This window comes from Rattus rattus, chromosome 15, assembly GCF_011064425.1.
Source record: "Rattus rattus isolate New Zealand chromosome 15, Rrattus_CSIRO_v1, whole genome shotgun sequence".
In the NCBI taxonomy this organism is placed as follows: Eukaryota; Metazoa; Chordata; class Mammalia; order Rodentia; family Muridae; genus Rattus; species Rattus rattus.
The window spans coordinates 75,488,932-75,514,725 of NC_046168.1; the positions used below are offsets into that span (position 1 = coordinate 75,488,932).

The window sequence follows — 25,794 nt, forward strand, 5'->3', positions numbered from 1 at the left end:
AGGGGACACTTTAGACAGGAGCAAGAAAGAAATTGCCTTGAAAGACCCACACTAAACAAGGGCACTGCTGAAAAAGCTTTGGCCAGCAGGAAGAGCCTGTGTATATCATCAGGCCGGAAGGGTCACAACCATCTGCAAGCCAGGAAGAAAACAAATGGCCTGGCACTTTGATCTTGGACTTCCAGCCTCCAGAACTGTTAGAAGGTAAGCTGCTCTCCGTCCGTAGCTGGAAAAACCAAATTCATAAAGATCCCGAGTTGTAGTGAGGCCATGTGCACTGACCTCTACGAGAAAAGAGTTATAGGAAAGGATGGAGAGACGGATGCTGCGTGAACCGTGGTGCAAGCAGGAGGCATCAATGACCAGGTAACAGCAGCCTCATCATTCCTTGTCCTTCTTCTAAGTTTACTCTCCCCATAGTACTGACCCTGGTGGCAGCAAGGCACCGAGCATACAAGGAAAGTAATTCAGGAGAGCACACAGGGAATTGAGAAGCTACAGGCTCTGCAGCAAAGGCACCTAGAACCTGTGGATTGAGTAGAAAATTGAAGTTTGGAAGTAAGGCGTGTGTGTGTGTGTGTGTGTGTGTGTGTGTGTGTGTGTGTGTGTGTGTGTGTGTGTGTATGTGCGTGCACGTACATGCACATATGCAAGCACACACTTGGCATAAGGCACATGTGGATGTAATAGTAACCTCGAGGAACAATGATCACCTCTATACCTCTGTAAGCTAGGGGGTCTTATCTGCTGCTGCGTATGGCAGGCTAGCTGGCTTTCACACTTCTGAAGTTCCTTCTGTCTCCATCTTGCATCTCGTCATAGAAGAACAGAGATGACATGTACCACTGTTACTTTTCAATGGTCTCAGGGCATGTACACTCGAGTCCTCACGGTGTGCAGTGAGTGATTTGCTAAACATCCCCTAGATGGACTTTTTCAAGCCACTTTAAACTAGAGTGATTTTTAATACATGCAAAGATCAGAAAATTGCAGACTTCCCAGAGATGGGGAAAAAACTTTATCTGAGGAAGTGTGGTAGCAGAAGAGAGAGCCATTGTTGGTTAAGCCAGATCAGCTCTGTCGATGAACCATGTTACTAGTTCTGTCAGAACCTAGGCTGAAAGGCACAGAGAAGAATTGCAAACACTCAGCACCCCCTAGAAGCACTGCAGGTGTGGCTGCTGGGTCTCGTGTGTGTTAGTAGGTGACAAGAGACATGTCTACCCTGAAGGTTCTGACCTGTGAACATCAGAATGATTAGTAGCCTAACACTCCCTGAAAAGAGTGAGCCTGAGTCAGGCACCACCCAAGCCTGGTGGAGACAAACCATGCCTGAGACAACCCCTGCCTGGAGCCATAGGACACTCCTGAGACAACTTCAAGCACTCAGAGACCCCAGGCATCCCTAAGAGGATCAAGTAAATGGTAGCGATATGGAAGAGAGAGAGAAACAGAAGGATGTGGGCACAATAAACAGAGGCAAAACTGGAGATGCAAGGATAGTAAGCACAGCCTGATTCGAGTAGTTGGTGATGCTACCTGGGACCATGATGGAGTCTTGACCTGTCCTGCCACCAGGGGCCATGTCTGGACCCCTGGCCCTGCAGCAGCAGGGATCTGTTACCACCTGTGATGGCTTGCATGTGCTTGGCCCAGGGAGAGGCACTATTAGAAGGTGTGGCCTTATTAGAGAAAGTGTGTCACTGTGGGGGTTTGCTTGGAGACCCTCGTCCTGGCTGCCTGAGGATGCTTAATCTGTTCCTGGCTTCCTTCGGATGAAGATATAAAACTCTGAGCTCCTCCTGCACCATGCCTGCCTGGATGCTGCCATGCTCCCGCCTTGATGATAATGGACTGAACCTCTGAACCTGTAAGCCAGCCCCAATTAAATGTTGTCCTTTATAAAATTTATATTGGTCATGGTATCTGTTCACAGCAATAAGACCCTAACTAAGACACCACCCAAGGCCAGGTGAATGTCTCTGGGCTGGGCTGCCATCCAGGAACATGTTAATGTCTGAGGGCTGTGCAGAACTGTTCCCACCCCTCATATGGGCATCATGGGAGAGCATGCCCTAGGGACATGAGAGGAGAGCTGACTTCACCCCCTAGCCAGCTACAGTACTCTGGAGAGTGGCCCCACACATCGTGGGAGTTGCAAGTGAGCTGGCCTCAAGAATATAAGAAGGAAAGAACTGGCCTTGCCACTCATCTCCCATGCAGTGGCATGGACAAGAGAAAGATACCCTTCTTCCCACAGATACCTATCTGTGGCAAGTGGGAGATCTTGCACTGGGGTCATGAAAGCAGGAGAGCTCCCTGCCCCTCACCACTTGCAGCATTTGGAAGATTGGACCTGATACCTCTCCTGGGCAGCACAGTAGAGCTGTTCTTAGATGTGGAGGTTGTGGATGAGCATGTCACAAGGTCATGAGCATGGGAGAGCTGACCCTGCCTCTTATCTGCTGTTCAATGGCATTGGCTATAGAGATATCTTCTCTCCTCCCCTTTGTCCTTGCCACCTATTGTTGGAGAGAGAGCTGGCCCTATCCATCATCTGCTGCAGGACTCTGGAGAACAGGCCTCGAACTTCAACCTGACCAGCATAGTAGAGCTGGCTCTGGACATGGTGGTTGCCGGGGAACCAGCATGCCTCTTGTCTGCTGTGCAGCAGCGTAGCTTAGGGAGCAATACCTGTTTGAGTTTAAATCTCGGTTCATGTCGGGACAGAACACACCAAGACAACATGGTTCCACATGGAGAGGTTTAATGAGAAAAGAAGAGGAGCTTATTTGGGGTCATGAGAGTGGAAGAACTGGCCATGTCCCTTACCAGCTCAACTGCAACACTAGGAAGAGCAGACCCTGCACCTCATCTGGGCAGCAAGATAGAGGTGACCATGGCTGTGTGTTGGGGGGCGGGGGACTGCTGGTGAGCCAGCTCCAAGGGCATGAGAACAGGGGAGCCAACAGGCTGACTAGCTAACATGCCTCTCAGGCCCAGATCCAGGACTTTGAATGGGCCTAGCTCAACTTGTACCTTATCTATAAACTGCTGTAATATATGAAGGATCTGGTCTTACTACAGGATCTCCATCACACAGGGCAACAACAGGATATCTGAGAGGAGTCCCAGTGAGGTTCCTGTATTGATAGAGTAGAAGCCAGAGAGGCCTCTGACCAAAACAATGAGTGTTTGCAATTAGCATTTGCAAGCAAAGAAGTGCAGGGGTTTGGGGGAGACACTGCAGCTTCTACAGTGAGATTTTTTTCTTTGTTGGGGATGGTTTGCAAGGGTGGAAAGCAGATATAAGTGAGAGAGATGAATGCAATTGGAATGCATAGTGTGAAACTCACAAAGAACCAATAGAAAGTAAAAAAAGAAAGTAAGAAAGAATAAAAGAGAGGGAGAGGGAGGGAGGAAGGAAGAATTATAAATCATTAAAAAAGCACTTAAGATGCCAGCCTGCTCAGTTCCTATAAGGGCTCCCTTCCTGTCTTACAGATAACTGTTTTCTTTCTATGTCCTCACATGGGGCGTAGGACACTTTCTGGTATCTCTTCTTATAAGTACACTAATCATGTCATTTCAGGGCCACATCGTATGGACTCATCTAAATTTACTCTTTCTATAACATTTCTGTATCCAAATATAGTCACATTGGAGTTAGGGCTTTAACACATGACTTTTCAGGGGACAGGACAGTTCCACCCATAGCAGTATCACTACAAAAATAACTGAGAAAGACAGAGGATGAAAAGACAGAAAAAATAGGTAATCTATAGCAACATATAAAATATTTTCTCACCCAGAAGTAAATTGGGGGAAAGTATGCAATGGCATGCTTAAAGCATCCCTGTAAAAGAAGAATTGCTAATTACAAATGAGGGCAAAAAATATGTCAGAAGAAAAATTCACTTCAAACAATCGCAGTAGGAAACAAACACAAAGCAAAAGCCTGGGCACACTGTTCTAAGTGAGTGAGTGCACGGGAAATCCATGGCTGACGTGTGATAGGGAAAAAATAAATTTGGGTGGCATGTTGAAAATTCTGCAGGCAATCAAACTTTTTAAATATATTGAAGTGTGTGAAAAGAAAAAATTAAATTGGCTTGAAGAAAACTTACAAAAATTATGCATTCATTTTACTATAAGATCCCAAGTTCTAACCAACTATTCAAGAATTGTCATCCTGACTGGAAAAAAAGAAAAAAGCTATGAGATGTGTTGGCTTCTATTTTAAAGTGGTAGACAGTCTGGGGTGTCTTCACGGAAGAAAACTCAATAGTGAGATGAAAATTCAGCAGAATATAATTCAAGATGGTAGACACAGCACAAGCCATTGCCACTCCTCCTTTGAAGTTCACTAAAAGGAAGTTTTAAAAAGATGCGAGGAAGAGAGGTCATAAAAAGTCTGAGACCAAGTCAAGTCCACTGGAGCATAGCCAGCAGAGGTGAGCTGAATGCTGTCCCCTGAATTCCAATGTCTAGCCCATAGCTCTCCCTGCTTTCCTGAGCAGGTCTACAGGGGCCCCAGGAACATCCAGCTTAAACCTGGTCCACCTGGGCCACAGCCAGCAAAGGTGAGATACACACTGTCTCCTGACCTCCATCTTCTAGGCCACTGTCTTGAGGAGGCCTGCAGGGGCCCCAGGAATATCTAGCTTAAACCCCTCCACCACCAATCTCCAGCCAGTCATGTCCACTTGGGGCACAGCCAGCAGAGGTGAGCAACAGTGTTGTTCCTAGAGATCCATTGTCCAACCCACAGCTTGGTCTGCCTCCCCAAGGAGTCTTGCAGGCATCCAGAATATCCAGCTAACATCAGGGACAACCAGGTGGCTAAAGGACAGAGTAAGAACACAATCAACAAGAGCCAGACCAATATGACACCACCAGAGCCCACCTATCCAACGACAGCGAGCCCTAGTTATCCTAACACAACCTAAGCACAAGAAAATGACCTTAAGTCCAATCTTATAAAGATAATAGAGGTTTTTAAAGAGAAAAATGAATAAATTCCTTAAATAAAATAAAGTCAAACAGGTGAAGGAAATGAATACAATGGTCTGAGACCTAAAAATGGAAAAAAGAAGCAATAAAGAAAACACAAAATGAGAGAATCCTAGAGACGAAAAACCTAGGGAAGAGTACAAGAACTACAAATGCAAACATTACCAACAGAATACAAGAGATGAAACAGAGAATCTCAGGCCTAGAAGAAACAATTGAAGAAATCAAGACATTAGTCAAAGTAAATAGTAAATCAAAAAAGTCCATGACAGAAAACATCCAAGACACTATGGGACACTATGAAAAGACCAAAACTAAGAATAATGGGAATAGGAAAAGGATCCCAGTTACAGGGCCAAGAAAATATTTCCAAGTAAATCATAGAAGAAAATTTCCCCTAACCTAAAAACAATATGCTTAAAAACATACAAGAAGTTTACAAAGCACCAATAGATTGGGCCAGAAAAGAAAATCCTCCTGCCACATAATAATCAAAACAATAAATGTACAGAACAAAGAAAGAATATTAAAAGATGCAAGGGGAAAAGACAAAGTAAAATATAAAGGCATACCTATTAGAATTATACCTAATGTCTCAAGAGAAAACTCTAAAAGCCAGAAGGGCCTGGGTAGATGTCTTACAGACTCTAAGAGACCACAGATGTCAGCACAGACTATGATATCAAGCAAAACTTTCAATAACCATAGATAGAGAAAACAACATATTCTATGACAAAACCAAATTTAAACAATATCTATCCACAAATCCAGCCCTACAGAAGATACTAAAAGGAAAACTGCCCCCAAAAAGGCTAACTACACCAAAGAAAACACAGAAAATAAATAACCTTATACCAGCAAGCCAAAGTAAGGGAAACACACACAAATACACACACTACCATCAACATCAAAATAACAGAAATAAACCATTAGTGATCATTAATAACTCTCAATATCAATGGACTCAATTTCTCAATAAAAATTCCCACAGGCTAACAGAATGGACACCAAAACTGGATCATTCTTTGTGCTGCATATAAGAAACACACCTCAGCAACAAAGATAAACATTACCTCAGAGTAAAAGAGTGGGAAAAGATTTTCCAAGCAATTGGACCCAAGAAATAAGCTGGAGTATCCATTCTAATATCTAATAAATTAGACTTTAGCCAAAAGTAATCAAAATAAGTGAAGGACACATCATACTTATCAAAGCAAAGATACACCAAAATGACATCTCAAGTCTGTACATCTATTCCCCAAAACAGGGCACTCATATTTGAAAAAGAAATATTACTCATGCTTAAATCATATATCAAAATCCATACAATAATAGTGGGAGATTTCAACACTCCACTCTCACTAATGGACAGGTCATTGAGACATAAACTAGACAGAGAAATAATGAAACTAACATAGGTTATGAATCAAAAGTACCTAACAGATATTTATGGAATATTTCACCCAAATACACACACACACACACACACACACACACTATATATATATATATATATATATATATATATATATATATATATCTTCTTCTCAGCACCTCACAGAACCTTCTTCAAAACTAACCATAGCAACTGACAAAGCAAGTCTCAACAGATAACAACAAAATTGATGGCTCAATATAGAAATATCTACCAATGAAATCTACCAAATAAATAAACTGGTTACATTAGATGCTGAAAAACTGACAAAATTCAGTTAATTAAATGGCGATGAACTTAAAGCAATTCCACTAAAATCAGGGACAAAGCAAGGCTGACAACTCTCTGTATCTATTAAATATAGTTCTTGAAGTTCTTATTGCTAGAGCAATAAGAAAACTAAAGGAGATCAAAGGCATACAGATTGGAAAGGAAGATGTCAAAGTATCTATTCACAGATGATATGATAGCATATATAAATGACCCCAAAAATTCTACCAGAGAACTCGTACAGATGATGAACACCTTCAGCAAAGTGGCTGGACACAAAATTAACTAAAAAATTTGGTAGCCTTCCTTAATACAAGTGATAAATGGAATGAAAAAATTAGAGAAATAGCATCCTTTACAATAACCACAAATAATATAAAATATCTGACCAAGCAAGTGAAAGACCTGTATGACAAGAACCTCAAGTTTCTGAAGAACAAAAATTGAGGAAGATATCAGAAGAGAGAAATATCTCCCATACTTATGGATTGATCAGATTAACATAGTAAAAAATGGCCATCTTACCAAAAGCAATCAACAGATTCAATGCAACTTCCCATCAGAATTCTTAACAGACTTTGAAAGAGCAATTCTCAACTTTATATGGAAAAATCAAAAAACCCAGGGTAGCTAAAACAATCCTAACAATAAATGAACTTCTAGAGGTATCGCCATCCCTGATCTCAAGATGTACTACAGAGCAATAGTAGTAAAAACCACATGGTATTGGCACATAAGAACATACAGGTTGATCACTGAAATAGAATGGGAAAAAACAGAGATAAACCCACATACCTAGGGACACTCAATATTTGACAAAGAAATCAAAACAATACAATGAAAAAAAGAAAGCAGATGTCTGCATGTAGAAGAATGCAAGTAGATTCATATTTATCACCCTGCACAAAACTCAAGTCCAAAGAGCTCAACATAAAACTGGACACACTAAAACTAATAGGAGAGAAAGTGTGGGGTTGCCTTGAACACATTAGCACAGAAGACAAGCTCCTGAATAGAATACTAATATCTCAGGCACGAAGATCAACAACTATTAAATGGGACTGCATGAAAAGCTTCTGCCAGGCTAAGGATACCATCAATAGGACAAAATGTCAGCCTACAGATGGGAAAAGATCTTCACCAACTCCACGTCTGACAGAGCGCTAATATCCAAAATATAGAAAAAAACTCATGAAATTAGACACCAACAGACCAAATAGTCCAATTTTTAAAAATGAGGTACAGAGCTAAACAGAGAGTTTTCAACAGAGAAATCTCTACTGACTGAGATGGACTTTTAAAAAACTGTTCAATGTCCTTAGTCATCAGGGAAATGCAAATTAAAATGACTCTGAGATTCCACCTTACACCTGTCAGAATGGCTACGATCAAAACTCAAGTGACAGCACATGTTGGTGAGGATGTAGAGCAAGGGGAACACTCCTCCATTGCTGGTGGAACTGCAAACTTGTACAACCACTGTGGAAATCAATTTGATGGTTTCTCAGAAAATTGAGAATACTTCTACCTCAAGACTCAGCTGCAATGTTCCTGGGCATATACCCAAAAGATGCCCCACCATACCACAAGGACACTTGTTCAGCTATGTTCATAGCAGCTTTATTCATAACAGCCAGAAACTGGAAGCAATCTAGGTACTAAAGAATGGATACAGAAAATGTGGTAAATTTACACAATGGAATACTAGTCAGCTGTTAAAAACAAAGACATGAAATTTGCAGCCAAATTGATGGAACTAGAAAATACTATCTTGAGTGAGGTAAGATGGACCCAGAAAAATGCACATCCTATGTCTCACTGATAAGTGGATATTAGCCATAATGTATATGATTACCATGCTACAATTCACACAGCAAAAGAAACTAATAAGGAGGGCCCAAGGGAGGATACTTGAATCTCATGCAGAAAACAAAATAGACATCAGAGATGGATGGAGGGAAGGAACTGGGTGGGAGAATGGGTGAGGAGGGCAATAGAGATGGGGAGCAGGTGGAAGGAGGTACTGGGAGAGAGGGCTGGGAGACAGAATGGAAATCAGTGGGGGGCATCTCTGGGACTAGCTGGAGACCTGGGATTGAGGAGGCATCTGGGAGTCTATGGGGGTGACCCTAGCTGAGACTTCTAACTTTTGTGGATCTGAAGACTGAAGTGGCCACCTCCTGTAGCCACGTGGGACTTCTAATGGTGGGCAGGGACATCAACCTACCCACAAAACTTTTGACCCAAAATTGGTCCTGCCTACAAGATGCATAGAGACAAAGAGATTGAGGAGCAGAGATTGACAGTACAGCCAACCAATGACTTCCCCAACTTGAGACCCATTCCATGGGAGAGCGCCAACCCCCAACATTATTAATGATACTGTTTTGCTTGCAGACAGGAGCCTAGCATAACTGTCTCTTAAGAGGTTTCATCCAGCAACTGATGGAAACAGATGCAGAAACCCATATTCAAATATCAGTTGGAGGTCATAGCGTCTTGTGGGAAAGTGGGGAATAAAAGTGACTGAGTGAAAGGAATCAAGGGCCCCACAGGAAGACCTACAAAGCCAACAAGTCTCGGCCCATTGGAGGCTCAAAGAGACTGAATCCTCAATCAAAGGACACGCAGGGGCTGGACATAGGTCCCTACACATTCGTAGCAAGTGTGCAGCTTGGTCTTATTGTGGGTCCCCTAAGAATCGGAGTGGGAGCTGCCTCTGACTCTGTTGCCTGCCATTTGACCCTCTTCCCCGAGCTGGACTACCTGATTGGGCCTCAGTGGGAAAGAATACGCCTAGTCGTGCTATGACTTGATGTCCCAGAATGGTTTGGTACCCATAGTGGGCATTCCCTTCTCCTCAGAGGGGTAATTGAGGGAAGGGGTGTGGGTGACACTGGGAGGAGAGGAGGGAGGGGGGCTGCTATTTGGATATAAAGTGAATAAATAAATTATGAAAAATACAAAGATTGATTTTTTTACCTCAAAAATCATAAAACAGAAAACCAAAAAAAATTGTAGCTGTAATTGCAGAATGTTCTCAACAACATGGAGCCAAAATTAATCTGAAGAAAAGTAGAGAGAGAGGAAATGGTAGCAGGACTAATTTTGCATCTTACAGAAAAATCAAACCAATTGACTTAAGTAAAAGGAGAAAGAAACAGAATCATTGACATATTTTCCGAAGTTATAAAGAAAACTAGCTACATTATGTGATCATCAGTGTGTTGGGATTAGGAAATGAGCATGTGGGTGAGTCAGGCAAGCCTTTATCTTTCACACTAAGTAGTGTGGACATTGCCTGTAGTCAGTAAATCTAGAATTGACAAATTTTATTGAAATAAATACCAGAAACACTTTGAAAACTGGTTAAAAGGGGTGTTGGTGGAAATGAGTGTGAGTTGACCAGCTGGAGCTCTTCCCTCCTCATGAGCTCTTAGTGTCCTTGATACCTTCCTCTGGGAATATCACTTAATTAATGAGTTACTCTGTTTCCTGGTACTATGACTCATAGCTAATACTATAAGACAGCTTTCAAAGAGAGAATGTTTGTTTGGGCTGACAGTTTGGGGGATCTCCATCCAGGATCAGCTGGTTCCACTGTTAAGGGGTCCATGGCAAGATACCAAACCACATCACAACAGGAAGTCCGCGACAAACATGACCAGGGCACAAGAAAGATAGAAAAAGGAAGCTGGCTGAGTAGACACCGTGACCAGAACACCTGTCACTAGGTACAGCATCTTAAAGATCCCATGCCAGCCCCTCTCCAGGAAACAAGTCTTTAATGCATTAGTCAGTAGGAGAAATTTAAGATCCAAACTCAAGTACTTGTGTACTATAACAAAGTACAGTGAAAGCCAAAAGCCAAGTATTGAAGATATAACAACTGTCTCCACTTCCGAAATGCTAACTGAGGTCAAGACCACAGCCATGTGTAGAAAACAGACTTGATCTAGCAAGGGATTAGCTAATGGAAAATAATTAATGCAAGTACCGGAAACTACTTTCCATATTCTTCTCTCTCTCTCTCTCTCTCTCTCTCTCTCTCTCTCTCTCTCTCTCTCTCTCTCTCCTCCCCCCTCCCTCCCCTTTTCCACAGATTGGACACAATTATCTCTTTGAAATCTATCCAAGACTATCAGACAGACAGACGCACAACATAGATCTAGCATTGGCTACTCCATGGCCCCTATAGTCAGATAAAGTTCAGGCTAAACCGAGCATGGTGCCACACTCCTTCAATCCTGTTATTCAGGAGGCAAAGGCAGGCAAATCTCTGTGAGTTTGAGAGCCAGCTTGGGAGTTCTTGGGAACTCTACATAAAGAGTTCCAGACTAGTCAGGACTACAGGGTGAGACACTGAAGCAACAACAAAAAAGGAACGAAAAGAAAATTCGGTCTGGAAAAACAATGTGTGTATTCAATGAGCCAAAATATAGAGCAAATAGTAAATTTAATTTTAATCATTCTTTCCAAACATGAACCAAAAAAGAACCATAACAAGCTATACTACTAAGACATTAATTGCTCCAACCACATGGGTTGGAGCAACCATATATATGGAATAAACTAAAAACATTCTTCAAAAGTCACAAGCTGTTGTTGACTTAGTCCTAAGCTAAAGTATCAAGGACAGTGAGTCATAAGGCATTTTTCAATTAATATTATGTGTAAAATTATATCGCATAATTTAAAGCTTAAATTGTTCTGTTAATGTCAAATAAAATACTATTGACATTTACTTTATATTGTTATACAGTTCTTGATATTAGAAAAAACTTTTGACTGAGATCTGGTCTAAAGTGCACCTATTCTATGCCACTTAATCCTTTCACAGACAAAATCACGTCAAGTAACAAAGCCAGTTATTCCCAATGAGGCACTTTTTTGACCACTTATATACTTGATTCCCCACTTCTCCATCAAAATGAGATTCCCCAAGTAACTTCAGCTATATATTCTGTTGCTGCACTCTGAGAAGCACATTAAGGGACAAACCAAGGGGCCATCTCTCCACAGAAGGTGATGTTGACTTCCAACTTTACAATATGAATTCAAAAGGATGCTTTGGTACTTCTAATAAGTGACCATAGAAACGTGAGTGTTAGCATTGAACATTGACGACTTACTGAAAAGTGAACATTGATGCCTTGCTGAAAAAAAAATCTCTTTAGTTGCTATAAAATCGTATTTATTAAGCAACTTGGTACCCCTGAGGCCTAACTGTACATTCTACTAAGATTTGGGGTTATGAGTTGATAGTGTGGATTAAAAGAAAAATTCAAAAATCAAATGAGCTTCTACATTTATCAGCAAAATATGAACCTAAATAGACTCTTAGATACCATTAATGACTTGATCAAAAAGAATAAAGCCACTAGAGATTGGGGAGAGCAGCAATTGAAAGGCCAGCCTAAGTCACACAACAACAAAGAAAACCTCTCAGCTTCCTACAACCAAGATTGGACAGCATAGTTCTTAACAGACAAATAACTACAATTTCAATGCCCAAGTATAGAGAGGAGCATTTAAAATACTACCTCCAAACAAATCATAGGGGAGCCAAGAGTGAAAGAGATGGACGGTAACGGTCCCTGGACTGTGGAAAGAATTTAATTATACAAAAAAATAATCAATATTGTATAACACCAAAAAGCAGATTCTGGGAGGTTTATTTGGGGTTGTTTGTTTGTTTGTTTGTTTTTTGGGTTTTTTTGTTTTTTGTTTTTTGTTTTTTTTTTTTTTTTTTGCTTTTAGCTTAATAGAGAAAGAGATGTACAAACATGTACCCACAAGCACATCCCCAGGCACATGCTAAGTTTGCCGGCAACGCAGCTGAGAGTTCTATTTCAAATTCACTAAGGAGAGCTTCACAAAGCCTTCCTCTAGTAGCTCCATAGTTTCCCCAGGTGGAATCCATCTCCAAACTCTCTCTTCCCCTCTCTCTGTCTCTCTGTCTCTGTCTCTGTGTCTCTGCGTGTATATGTCTGTCTGTGTATGTGTGTGTATGTGCTCTCTCTCTCTCTCTCTCTCTCTCTCTCTCTCTCTCTCTCTCTGTGTTGGTGTGTGTGTGTGTGTGTGTGTGTGTGTGTGTGTGTGTGTGTGTAAAATCTAAATACAAACCTTTTTTTGGCTCAACCAATTCTTACCCCAATCAACATGAAAATGAGAAAACCAAAGATCTTCAAAACCCAGGTGGTGGTGGTGCACACCTTTAATCCCAGCACTCCAGAGGAGGCAGAGTCAGGTGAATCTCTTGAGGTTGAAGCCAGCCTGGTCTACAGAATGAGTTCCAGGACAACCAGGGTTACACACAGACAAACCCAAACCCTGTCTCAAAAAAAAAAAAATCTGAGAAACTATTTCCATCCACAAAGCTTTATCCATAAAGGAAAATATATTAGTCCTTCTTAAGCACAAACACATCTCTTCCAGATTTGAATGTCCTATGATCAAGCGGAATGAGACAAATAATCCAGGAAGAAAAGACCCTAAGCAACCGTGAATACATGTCATCTGATGCTTTTCTATTTCATCTCTACAGAGACTAGTAATGTCTGTTTGAATGGGCTAATCAGAGACCATTCCTTGTGGAAACTCATTTACAAATCTACATGAGGTTGCATGTTCCAAAAACTACTATTGAAATGTATTGTAGTGAACATGTCTAAGATAACGAACACGGTTAACAGAGTTATGAGGGAAAGAGGAGAGATCTGCTTTCCATGTCTAACCTTTCTCACATCACTTGACAGCAGAAACAATAGTGCTTTCCAGTGCACTTCAAGAACCACCCACCGTAGAGTTTCTCATCCAAAAATCTCTTGACAGATCGAAGGAACTTGCACTTTAAGTTCATTCCTAATTGACTTCCACAGAATTCCACTTTAGATTGCTGGCATTTTATAATTCTTTATGGCTCTCCAAAATCAAACCAAACAAAAATATCTTCACAAATACTATATTAAAATCAGCCATTGGAGACAGTGGTCATCCTCCTCTTGGAAGCATCAAGACAGCATGGGTATCTTTCATCAAAAGCAGTAGCACAAAGTAACAAATAAGAACAGACAAGAACCAGAGACGGAGAAATGGCTCCGTGGTTGAGAGCACTTGCTACTCTTCCAGAGGGCCCAGGTTTGTTTCCCAGAAGCCACTTGGTAGCTCACAATCTCCAGTTCCCTCCATGGCCTCCATGATCACTAAGCACGCCCTCGGTACACATGCATACATGTAGGTAAATATTCAGATACATGAAATACAAATAAGATATTTTTTAAAAACAGTGGGCAGGATCCTTAAGCACTTGCCTAGCAAGCTCAAGGCCCTGGGTTCGGTCCCCAGCTCCAAAAGAAAAGAAAAAAATAAAAAAAGAATTAGTCTTAAATCTTGTATGTATGGTCTTTGTTCCCTAATTCTGTTTCTCCAAATAGTCACAGACGATACCAAAGTTCGGCAAAACAATTTTAGATAATTTAAAAGGCTATATGCATATCTGAAGAGACGCAGCCAACATTCAAGCATGCACCTCGGGTGTTCAGGACTGAACGCGGTTCTCCACAGTGAAGAATAGCGAGCAAGCTAGTATCTCTACACGACGAATGAAAAGCAATACCTTGTAAACCAAACAGTGTAAGTAACTCATGAATTCGGTACCCACTTCTTAAGCAGACGGAAAAATAAATAAACAAAAGAAGAGAAATCACTTTCAAACCACGAAAGCAGCTTTTCCAGGTAACTCAATTAAACTGCTATCTGCCAATTAAGGCTCATCCTGGGCCAGAAACAGTACCTTCCAGCTGCATCATTAGCGTCTCTAAAATAATGCGTGTCAGTCCTGCCGCTAACACTAAAATTATTACGGTCTATTTTTATAAAGCTGCTTAATTTATATTTAATAAGGTGTTAATCGAGTATTTGAAATGTTTCCAGTCTTCGGGTCTAATTTGATGTGTCTTCGAGAAGCTTATAACAGGAACGAAGATGGGAAACATAAAGGTTACTTACATGCGTAAAATGCATCGAGTACAACATCGTACAGATTTGGTTTTAACTCAGTAAATATGCTTTTAATTGCGGCCCCACACTAAGCTCTGCACAGGATATAAATTTAAACGAGGAAAGGAGATTCGTGGCAAGCACTGGGAGAGAGGAGAATTATTATAAAATGACTCTAAGAAAGGATGGATCCACTTGAGGAATTAGGGAATTATTCTGAGAGAAAGTAGCCTCGGTTCAGAACGCGAGCCTGAAGAGATGGACCAGATTTCAGCAGGCTCAGGTTTCAAGTCTACAGATACTGCAGATAGTAAGAACCACATAAGAACCAGAAACAGAGTGAAAATTCATAATTTCTGAGCCCCATATACGATGTGAATATTCAGCCAAAGGAAGGGAGGGACACGGGGAGAGGGAGAGAGAGGGAGAGAGAGGGAGGGAGGGAGGGAGGGAAAGGGAGAAGAGAAGGGAAGGACAGAGAGAGAGAGAGAGAGAGAGAGAGAGAGAGAATAAAATGATCAATAGGACTGGAAAGGTGGCTCAAAGGTTAAATAAAATTTAAAAAATAAATAAATAAAATTGGTTGCTTCCAGGGGACCAAGTTCAATTCCCAGTCATCTCCCACAACAGATGACTCACAACCCCCTATAACTCCAACACCAGGAGATCCAGTACCTTCTTCTGGCCTCCATGGACACATACAGACAATTTAAACAATAAAAATAGAATTCATTGTTTTGGAAAAAAAATCACCAACCACTAGACCATGGACAAAACATACAGAAGACAGAGAAGCAGCCCCTAGACGTAACAGAAGATGCTTGCCGGCTCTTATGAAAGAGTGCATCATTTCATAAGAATCTACACTACAATACTCTTTCTTACAAATTCGAGAGACCTGAGTTCTCAAGCCTGACGGTTCATCTTACTGCTTGCAAGCCCTTGCCAAATAGTGCTATAACAGGAAGGCCTCTTGTAGAAAGTAATTAGAAATTTTCTAGAACCCATTAAGGTACCGACATGACTTTCCCTATATATTTCCACCAGAGAGTTCTGCTCTAGAGCTAACTGACAGATATCCGACAGTTGGGGAACAGAGGGCATGTCAAACACATACCAGTAGCATTCAACCTACCAGATCCATATGAGAAAAAAAGAATCTAACAGGGGACACCTGCATTCCAAAGTCAGTAACAAAGTCAGGAAACTGTGCGCACTCTGATTTCCAAAGTGGTCCAAAGGCGTGGGCTTGAACAGGTGTGCTGACACCACCTGGACTATTTTTAAGTCGCTGTGTGTTAGAGACACACACTGAACGCTTTATGATTCAGGTGATGTAGCGCTTCTGGTTTGTTTTCGTTCCGTGAAAGCAAACCATCAGGAGATGGGTAACCGACCGGGCAAAGCACTGGCTGAGGGGAGCTGGTGGGGGTTAAGCACGAACTCAATGCATGTTTTAGACTTGTGTATATAGTTGAAATGTTTCAATATTAGAGCACTGAACTGAAGGCATTGAGCCTGGTGATGTAGCCTTGTTATCCCAGCAACTCAAGAGTGGGTAAAACAGCATGAATCAGGCCCTTGGCCCTAGGTTTGCCTCCCCTGAACAACAACAACAAAAGATCCTGCAGGACATTAGCTTTACCAGTTACAGTCCGCGCGTGTCTAGAAAAGGCGACATAGGCCTGTTCTTCTCAGAAGAAGCCTACACACCCGCGTGTGCAAGCAGACAGGACACACCGCAGGCTCTGGTTCAGCTGACAGGTTTGGGATAATGCCCGCTTTACAAATGAGCAGCAAGCTGAAGGGAGTCCTGGAGCCAGCAACAAACACGTGACCAGACACAGCCCTCCGTCCAAATCTGCCTCTGGTTACTGCGAGGAAGTAATTTATTACTGCAGGCTACAGGGAGAAGTGGGCACAGACATGCTGCACATGTCTCTGTTGTGAACTATCTCCAGATGTTAGCTCGGATGTCTGAGAAACATCAAAATGTCACAAAAGCCCAAAGCATCCATTGAGTAAACTTGTAGCAAGTTTAAGGGCAAGGATTAGCGTAAAGACAGAAATCTGCAGTCTCCCCCACCACAAAGATAAACCCCTTCATCTGATTCTAAGAACCCAAGACCAGAAAGTATATCTTCCATCTATTTATTCAATAAATATGTCGTGCTGAGGCTCTGTTAGGCTCCGTGCTAGGTGCGAGAGATGAACTAGTCAATGTTGCTCGTGGGGAAAGAGTTAGGATTGAATAGAGAGGATCTGCACTTCTGACCGGGAGGACCGCTCACACTTCGGGAGGCTTTCCACGAGCCAGCTCAGAACCAGATGGTCAATGGACCTACGTCATGAGAGAAAAGCAGTAGGTAGTTTCGAGTAGAGAGCAATTAGGAGCAGAGCGATTGCAACTTGTCAAGTTGTAACTGAGAAAATAATCATTTGCTAAAAAAACAGAATTGTAGCTCAGAGACATAGAAAGAAAAAAGCAACTCCATGCACTAATAATAATAATAATAATAATAATAATAATAATAATAATTTGATCCAAAGAGAAACGTGAGGAGAACAGGGCTGCTCTACAAGAGAAACTCCACGTGGGTGAGTCAGGCTCCTAGGGACCAGGGAAGTACTGTGAGAGACTGCAGATTGGAGACTGGGATCTCCTCACTGCGAAGACAAAGTCGTTCATCTGAGTCTAAGAATCCAAGACCAGAAAGTCTATCTTCCGTCTATTTATTCAGTAAATATTGATGAGGTTCTGTTAGACTCCTCTGTCAGACAACTGAACCATCAGACCAGCCATTGTCATAGCCTGAGCCTTCCTCTCCCTCTCGGTCATAAGCTAATCGAAAAGTAAAATTTGCCAATGAAGATTTTTTTCCATTAATTTATTCATTTATTCACTTTACATCTCTGTCACTGCCCCTCTCCCGGTACCCCTATACACACAAATTAATTATATTGATTATATATAATTTATTAAATTATTATGTTCTTCCTTTTTTAACAAAAAAAAGTACGATTTGAATAAAAAGACATTAAACAATAGCCAGGGTGAAGCTGCAGCCAAAAGCCATGGGTTATTAAATGGTAATATTAATGCCAAGTGGGCTGGCTACCTATGAGTTGATCAGGCAGACCCCTGATACCAACCTCCCCCACCCACAAAGAATACAGACAATTGGTGCTGCTGATAGAGACCCAACAAAACTAGCCAGTAAGACTCTAGTTTTTAGGACATCACAGACTCTAGTCACGAGACATAGAGAAATCAAACTGGAACCAGATTAGAAGCTGGAAGCTTCCTCCCTATTGACTAACCCACCTGCTGCCGAAGATGCTACAAAGGCTGCTGGGGGAATTGTCACTGAGCGTCTCACTCAGCTGTGGTCCCTGCACACAACACTACCACCCAGCCAGGCAAGCTGTGCCCACTGCTGTAATAGTGGCAGCTATGTTATGGGAGGTAACTGAACACTTTCTGATTTCAAGTAAAACCTGCTCCACAGAAGGCATTTCATTTCTGGTACTGTGAACCTGGTCAAAAGCCCGAGGCTGGGGCACTCTTAGTGGTGAAGCTTCTGCTGTTATTTTTTAAAAGGACATGGTACACCATTTAAATCGCTTTCTAAATAATTGTGTTTATAACTGTAGATCAGTGCCGCTCTTAGTTTTTTGGGTTTTTTTTTTCTTTTTTTTTTAGGTAACTTTCTTTTGCAGAGGTCAGTAGTAACTTCAGAGATTCATAACTGATAGACAGTGAAGAGAATAAGTGACTGTTAAGTGTTCAACTCTAAATGAGACATCTATATTTGGCTCAGGAAACACCGGGACAGGGAGCAGCAGGAGGCCGTGTAACACTTCTTCTGGGCATGACGCTGCTGTTGTGTTCTTGAACTCATGGCATTGTGGTGTCTCCATCTAGAAGAACGCAAACCAATCTGTATCTATCACCCTGCACAAAACTCAAGTCCAAGTAGATCAAAAGCGTCAGCATAAACCAGACACACTAAAACTAATAGAAGAGAAAGTGGGGAATTTTCTCGAACACATTAGCACAGGAGACAAGTTCATGAACAGAATGCTAATATCTCAGGCACTAAGATCAAAAATTAATAAATGGGACCTCATGAAAAGGAAAGGCTTCTGCAAGGCTAAGGCCACTGAGCCTTTTGTCAATAGGACAAAATGGCAACCTACAGATTGGGAAAAGATCTTCTCCAACCCTGCATCTGACAGAGCACCAAAATATAGAAAGAACTCAAGAAATTAAACACCACCAAACCAAATAACCCAATTTTTAAAAATGGGGCACAGAGCTAAATAGAGAATTCTCAACAGAGAAATCTCTACTATTTGAGATGTGCTTGAAGAAATGTCCAATGTCCTTAGTCATCAGGGAAATGCAAATCAAAACAACCCTGAGATTCTATCTTACATCTGTCAGAATGACTAAGATCGAAACCTCAAGTGACAGCAGATGGTGAGGATGTGGAGCAAGGGGGACACTCCTCCATTGCTGGTGGGATTGCAAACTTGTACAACCACTCTGGAAATCAATTTGATGGTTTCTCAGAAAGTTGGAAATTGTTCTACCTGAAGACCCAGCTACACTGCTCCTGGGCATAAGCCTAAAAGATGCCCCACCAAACCACAAGGACATGTGTTCCACTATGTTTATAGCATCTTTATTTGTAATAGCTAGAAACTGGAAACAACCCAGATGTCCCTCAACCGGGGAATGGACACAGCAAATGTGGTTCGTTTGTACCATGGAATACTATACAACTACTAAAAACAAGGACTTCTGAATTTTGCAGGCAAACTAGAAAATATCATCCTTAGTGAGACCCAAAAGGACGGGCATGGTATGTTCTCACTGATAAGTGGATATTAGCCATAAAGTACAGAATACCCATAATGCACCCCACAGACCCAAAGAAGTTAAACAAGAAAGAAGGCCCAAGAGAGGATGCTTGAATCTCACTTAGAAGGGGGAACAAATAGTCACAGGAGACAGTGAGAGGGAGGGACCTGAGTGGGAGGGGGAGGAGAAGAGGAAAAGGGGCAGGATCAGGTGTGGGGAGAGACAGGAGAGAGGCCCAGAGAGCTAGGAGAATGAATGGAAATCTGCAGCTGCTGGGAGTGGAAATTGGGGGAATCTCTAGGACCTCCCAGAGACCTATAGTGGGAGAGGATTCAATACAGGTGACCTTAGCCGAGATGCCTAATAGTGGGGACAGGGAAGTGGAAGAGTCCACTTTCTATAACCAGACAGGACCCCAGTAGAGGGATAAGGACACCAGCCCACTCACAAAACTTCCCACCCAAAATTTGTCTTATCAAAGGAAAAGCAGGGGCAAAAATGGAGCAGAGATGGAGGGAAAGGCCAAGCAATAGCTGGCCCAACTTGAGACCCAGACCATGGGCGAGCACCGATTCCCGACACTATGACTGGTACTCGGTTATGCTTGCAGACAGGAGCCTGGCATAACTGTCATCCGAGAGTCTCTAATCATCAGCTGACTGAACCAGATGCAGATGCCCACAGCCAAACGCTGGACAGAGGTTGGGGTCCCTTATGGAAGAGTTGGGGGAAGGAATGAAGGCCCTGAAGGGGGTGGGAACTCTACAGGAAGACCAACAGTGTCAACTAACCTGGGCCTTTGGGAGCTCTCAGAGACTGAGCCACCAACCAAAGAGCGAACACGGGCTGTCCCATAGCCCAGACACATATGTAGCTATGTAGCTGTCATACAACTCAGTCTCCATGTGGGTCCCCAACAACTGGAGCAGAGGTTCTCCCTAAAGCTGTAGCCTGACTGTGGTATCTGGGTATCTGTTCCCTAACAGGGCTGCCTTGTCTGGCCACAGTAGGAGAGGATGTGACTAATCCAGAAGAAACTTGATGCAAAAGTGTAAGAGGGAGAGCCCACCCTCTCAGAGGAAAGAGGGAGGGGGAGGGGAAAGACTTTGGGACGGGGGGGGGGGGACCGAGAGGGGGGGGGGGGATTGGGATGTTAATTAATTAACTTAAAAGAAAAATGTAAAGCAAGAAGGGAAAATAGAGAAATTTGCAAAGCCATTTCCTTAGAAGGTCACCCTATGGTTAATTCTGATCATGAAATTCATGAGCTTTATTCGTCCACCCCCACCCCTCTCCCCCGCCCCCCTACCCTTGCATTAGGAACATAGCTGCAAAATTGTGTCCCGCTTCTCTTCAAATCATTGTTGATTTGACAGGCAATGCCTACTCTTGACGGAGGAGGGCAGTGTGGAGCTGATGGCTGATAAATACCCTGCCCTTTTTAGGCTGACTAGAACGAACAATCCGGAAAATAAAAGACAGACCCACAAGTGCAAACTCAGAGAGAAAAGTGACTTTTAAAGAAGACAACTATGAAAAGCAAGCACCCGTGTGAAAAACAGAAACAGGAGTTAACGATTTCAAAGAGACTGTAAATTGAGAACTGAAGAATTAGCTCCCAGTTCTCTGCTCAGCGTGCACTCCCGGTTCCCTTCTCCATTTGCTGTGTCAATGTTGTGCCTGTCCACTCTTTGTTTATTTCACTTCTCGAGTTCCTTGTCATTTAATTAATGCTTTGAAATGAAGCACGAAATTTTCTTATCAGTTCATTTTGAAAATATATTCTGACTTGTTAATCCCACTCTTCTTGAGCAGACAATTTCTATAGTCTACAAGGAGTGACAAGGGCAATTGTCATTAAAAACTGAGCAAAGATGCTGTAATGAGCAGTGCTATTATTCACTCACCCAGATATTTGTTGGTAGAGGGAGAAAATGAACCTACCTTTCTCTTCCGGAGAACAAAGCAATTACAACTTGTAAAGTAATGCGGAGAAATCGTCATTTAATAGGAAACGGAGAGAATGGTAGGCACTGGGAAACACAGAGAAGAAAGATTCTGCACAAAAGACAATTTACTTTATCAAAACTTCCCATTGTGGGTAGAAAAAGGGTTGCCAGAAATGTCAGGAAGTATAGCAATATATTTTCTCTTATTCACGATCAGAAAGTTGCTATCAGAAATGCTACAGTGAGGAAGTCTTTTTCTGAAAGTAGAAAGCAAGGAGCCATGGGTAAAGGATGGATGGATGGGTGGATGGATGGATGGATGGATGGATGGATGGATGGATGGATGGGTAGATGGATCATGCATTCTAGAATACATGCTTGCACATAAAAACAAGCAGTCTCCATGAACATACTCATACAAAGTCTAGAATTCAAAGAAGGAAGGAAGGAAGGAAGGAAGGAAGAAAGGAAGGACAGACTTACTATTGAGAATAAAAAGGAAGGACCACCATCATGAGAAATAGCCACCATCATGGACTTCAAAAACACCTGAGCGCACTCCTGTTCCATCCAGTACAGTGTCAATGGTTCTATTACAATGCTGGGTGAACACAACATGAAACTGCCAGCCAGGATACTTAAGCCTCTCTGAGTCATGTCGCCCACACCCAATGTTAAATCTCTCTATTGTTTCCTCTCTGACCTGGCAAAGACGCCACTTACTGTCACAATGCTGTGGGGTCCGGGCAATCATTATGAGCACTCTGGAGCTGAGTATTAATTTCACACTATACAGCACAAGCCAGAGTCTGATGAACCCTGCTAACACGGGTTCCCCATTGCTGTGATCACAATCCTGTCACTCCCCAGGAGAGCCAAAGGAGAAGCTCAGCTATCTCTCCCTGATTCTCATATTTGGGAGAAACTCTCTTCCTACAGTAGCTGTGATGAGGACAGCACAGTGGATGCACAGAATGTAAACTCTTTAGGAAGGAGTAACATGTATCGAATTGACATTTGTTTCTGTATCTTACCCACAAACCCATTCTCATGCTCTTCTACCTCCTGCTGCCCGCCCCCTCCCTCGGACTAGACCCTCTTCCCTCTCAGTTTTCCTTGTTTTAATGCTGTTTTACACACGCGCGCTTATTCTTAACCCTAGTTTCTCAATTTGAATATAAAAGATACGGTCACATTTATGCACAGGATGTATGTCAGAATGTTCCATCACAGTGAGGCGCTTTGAGCCAACGGATTGTGATATGAATGCACAATCCCTCAGCTCAATGGCTTACCAGATGTTTGATCCCCTTCAAAAACATGCTCAGCTGCTCCCATCCACTGTCCCAGCAGCCTGTTCCATTCACAAACTTTCAATTATTTCAAAGTTCTGTTGTATGCTGAACTAAAATCTGCCTCCACAGAGATTTCTGCCCCAATTACAGTTCTGCACTTTGGAATCACATAAATACCCAATCTCTTGTCTTCCCTTCCAGCTCTTTAAGTATGTAATAGCAATTATCTGCCTCACCAAAAAAAATTACACAGTCTGGGACTTCTTCAGAGTTGCAAAATTAACAGCTCTGAGAGATTTTGCTTGGGCTTTTCCAAGTGTGGCCCAGCTTTGATGGCCCCAGGGGATATTTAAAGACAGGATCGACCCCTCCAAGAGCTCCCAGAGACTAAACCACCAACCAAAGAGTACACATCGAGTGACCCATGGCTCCAGCTGCATTTGTAGCAGAGAATGGCCTCGTCAGGCATCAATGAAAGGAGAGGTCCTTGGCCCTGTGAAGACTCAATGCCCCCATGTAGGGGAATGCCAGGGCAGGAAGAAGAGGAGTGGGTGGGTGGATGGGGGAGCACCCTCATAGAAGTAGGAAGATAGGGGAGGGATAGGGGAATGCCAAAGGGGAAATCAGGAAAGGGGATAATATTTGAAATGTAAGTAAAGAAAATATCCAATAATAATAATAATAATAATAATAATAATAATAATAATAATAATAAAAGACAGGATCTTGTTTCCAGAGTACAGTGTTCTTTGCTGGGACACATTCAGAAAAGTGAACTTAGGAGAAGTGAGAAGTTTCTAGATTGATCAAGACAATAGGCTCAGTGATCATCTCACTTCCCTGTGCAGGCTGGAGCACGGACACAACTGAGAGGCAAAGAACTGCAGATTACAGACAAGATGGGAGTGAATATAAAGACTGTAGCACACAATAATGGTTTGCGTGCAGAAAATAATCAGTAGATGCTAACGATGACTAATAAAACGTGCTAATATTCTATTATTTTCTGGGGCTTCCAGACACCATGACAGCCTTTGCTTGACCAAGCACTCATTGGGTGTTTGTAAAGTACCTCTTTTTTTTTTTTTTCATCATCCTGGGAACCAGAAACTCTGGGCTAAGAAAGTTTGACAAGGATCTTGTCTGCAAGGGACTGATGTCACAGTGAAAAGCACAGACAGTCCCTGAGTGAATGATTCAGGTCATCAACATTGGCAGTACTTTGCAGGTAAGTAATTTGCCATGGGTGTTTTCTTAGATCACCCTACCTATCTGTAGTCCATTTTTTTTCTTTAAGATACATTGTTATATCTATGTTTTGTATGATAAGATATTGTATCTTACAAACACAAACGTTGTTTGAAGAGTTAAATTAGATGATGTCTTATACTAGAATGGCACTAGTCACAACACAGTGATTCAACTATGATATGGGTTCTTTTTATTATACTCTTTATTATACCTTTTGTAAAACCCTTATTATCAGCTGTTCTCTTTGTTTATCTTTTCATGCATTAGAAGTTTATTTCCAGCAATACTACTGGGGGAAGAAAGTTTGGGGGGACCTTAATGATTCTCCATTCGATCTATTTTGCAGTTCAATAAACCCCCTTGCAAGGAATTGAACATGGGTGGATATGGACGTCTGTACAGAGGTCACACTCAGATGGTCCCTCACAGGCTATTAGCAGAGAAGCAAGTCTGACCCCAGCACTAAGCATCCCAGCAACCATTTTCAGATGGGAGAATGACAAGACAGCAGCTTGGGTTGGAAGCCCTGAGCCTGCAGCACAGCCATCTGGACCAGTGATCCAGGAAGGTAAAGAAGCAGAGGAAGCTAATGTTTGCCTCTAGCCAGCGGCTCTGTTCTTACTACAGACAAAACTTCCAGGGCTGCACTTTTCCGTACAGGGTTCTACCCTCATCTCCTCTCTCTTTTCTTCCCACTCACTCCCTGCCCCCTAACCCATTCTCAAAGCCTCCACCTAACTCTTCTTGTGAGTCCACTGTCTTCTCTTCTGCTGCTCTGCAGGTCTACCGTTTCCAACTCAGAATGTCAGTGGGTTTTGGTGCCTGCTGAGTCAGTGAAACACTACAAAGAGTAAAAAATACCTGACTGGGGATCCAGTGAGGGGAAGATACTGCCTCTACTCCTTCCACAGAGCCTAAGGAGACCCCTTCTTCACACCACATTCACACACACACACATGCTCACACACACACACAGAGAGAGAGAGAGAGAGAGAGAGAGAGAGAGAGAGAGAGAGAGAGAGAGAGAGAGATTTCTTAAAAACACACACACAAACTTACCTATTTCCCTTGGAAATTCTTATTACTTTGATAAAAATAAGTTATGCTACATTCTTTATAAATGTGCTGGTTTGAATGCCAATGGTCATACAGGCTCATGTGATTGAATTCCTGGTCACCATTGTAAAAGCTATTTGGGAAGGATTAGGAGGTGTGGCCTTTTGGAGATATGTCATTAGGCTTTGAGGCGTCAAAAGACTGGTGCAATTTCCAGCATGCCCTCTGCCTCCTGGTATGGATCAAGATGTGATCTTTCAGCCATTCCTACTGCTGTGCGTTTACTCCACCATCATGGGCTCTAACCCTCTAGAACCGTAAGTTCAATTAAATTCTTCCTTTTATAAGTACTTCCTTGATCATGGAGTTTTGTCACAGCAATAGAAAAGTAGCTGAAGTTGTAAATACCTCATGGCCTTATGTCTTCCTTGGCCCTCCCCAATCTTGAAACCTTCTATCCTCAAGTATTCTGTGGACCAATGGCTTCGCCTTGTGGGAGAAATCACACTCATCAGTCTACCCCTTTCTCAATATTAACTCTTTTGTGGGGAAGGAATACTTTGCCAGACTCTTCCTTGACTGATAGGAGTACTCAAACCATCAAACATGGAGGCAGAAAAATGAGTCCTACAGTCTCTTTTGAGAGCAGCAGCTCCA

General features: G+C 42.3%; 1 pseudogene; it reads left to right on the top strand.

Moving 5' to 3' along the window:
* The first annotated feature begins 1,154 nt into the window (after positions 1-1,154).
* Positions 1,155-1,273, top strand: LOC116885060 (annotated as a pseudogene).
* The last annotated feature ends 24,521 nt before the right edge of the window (positions 1,274-25,794 follow it).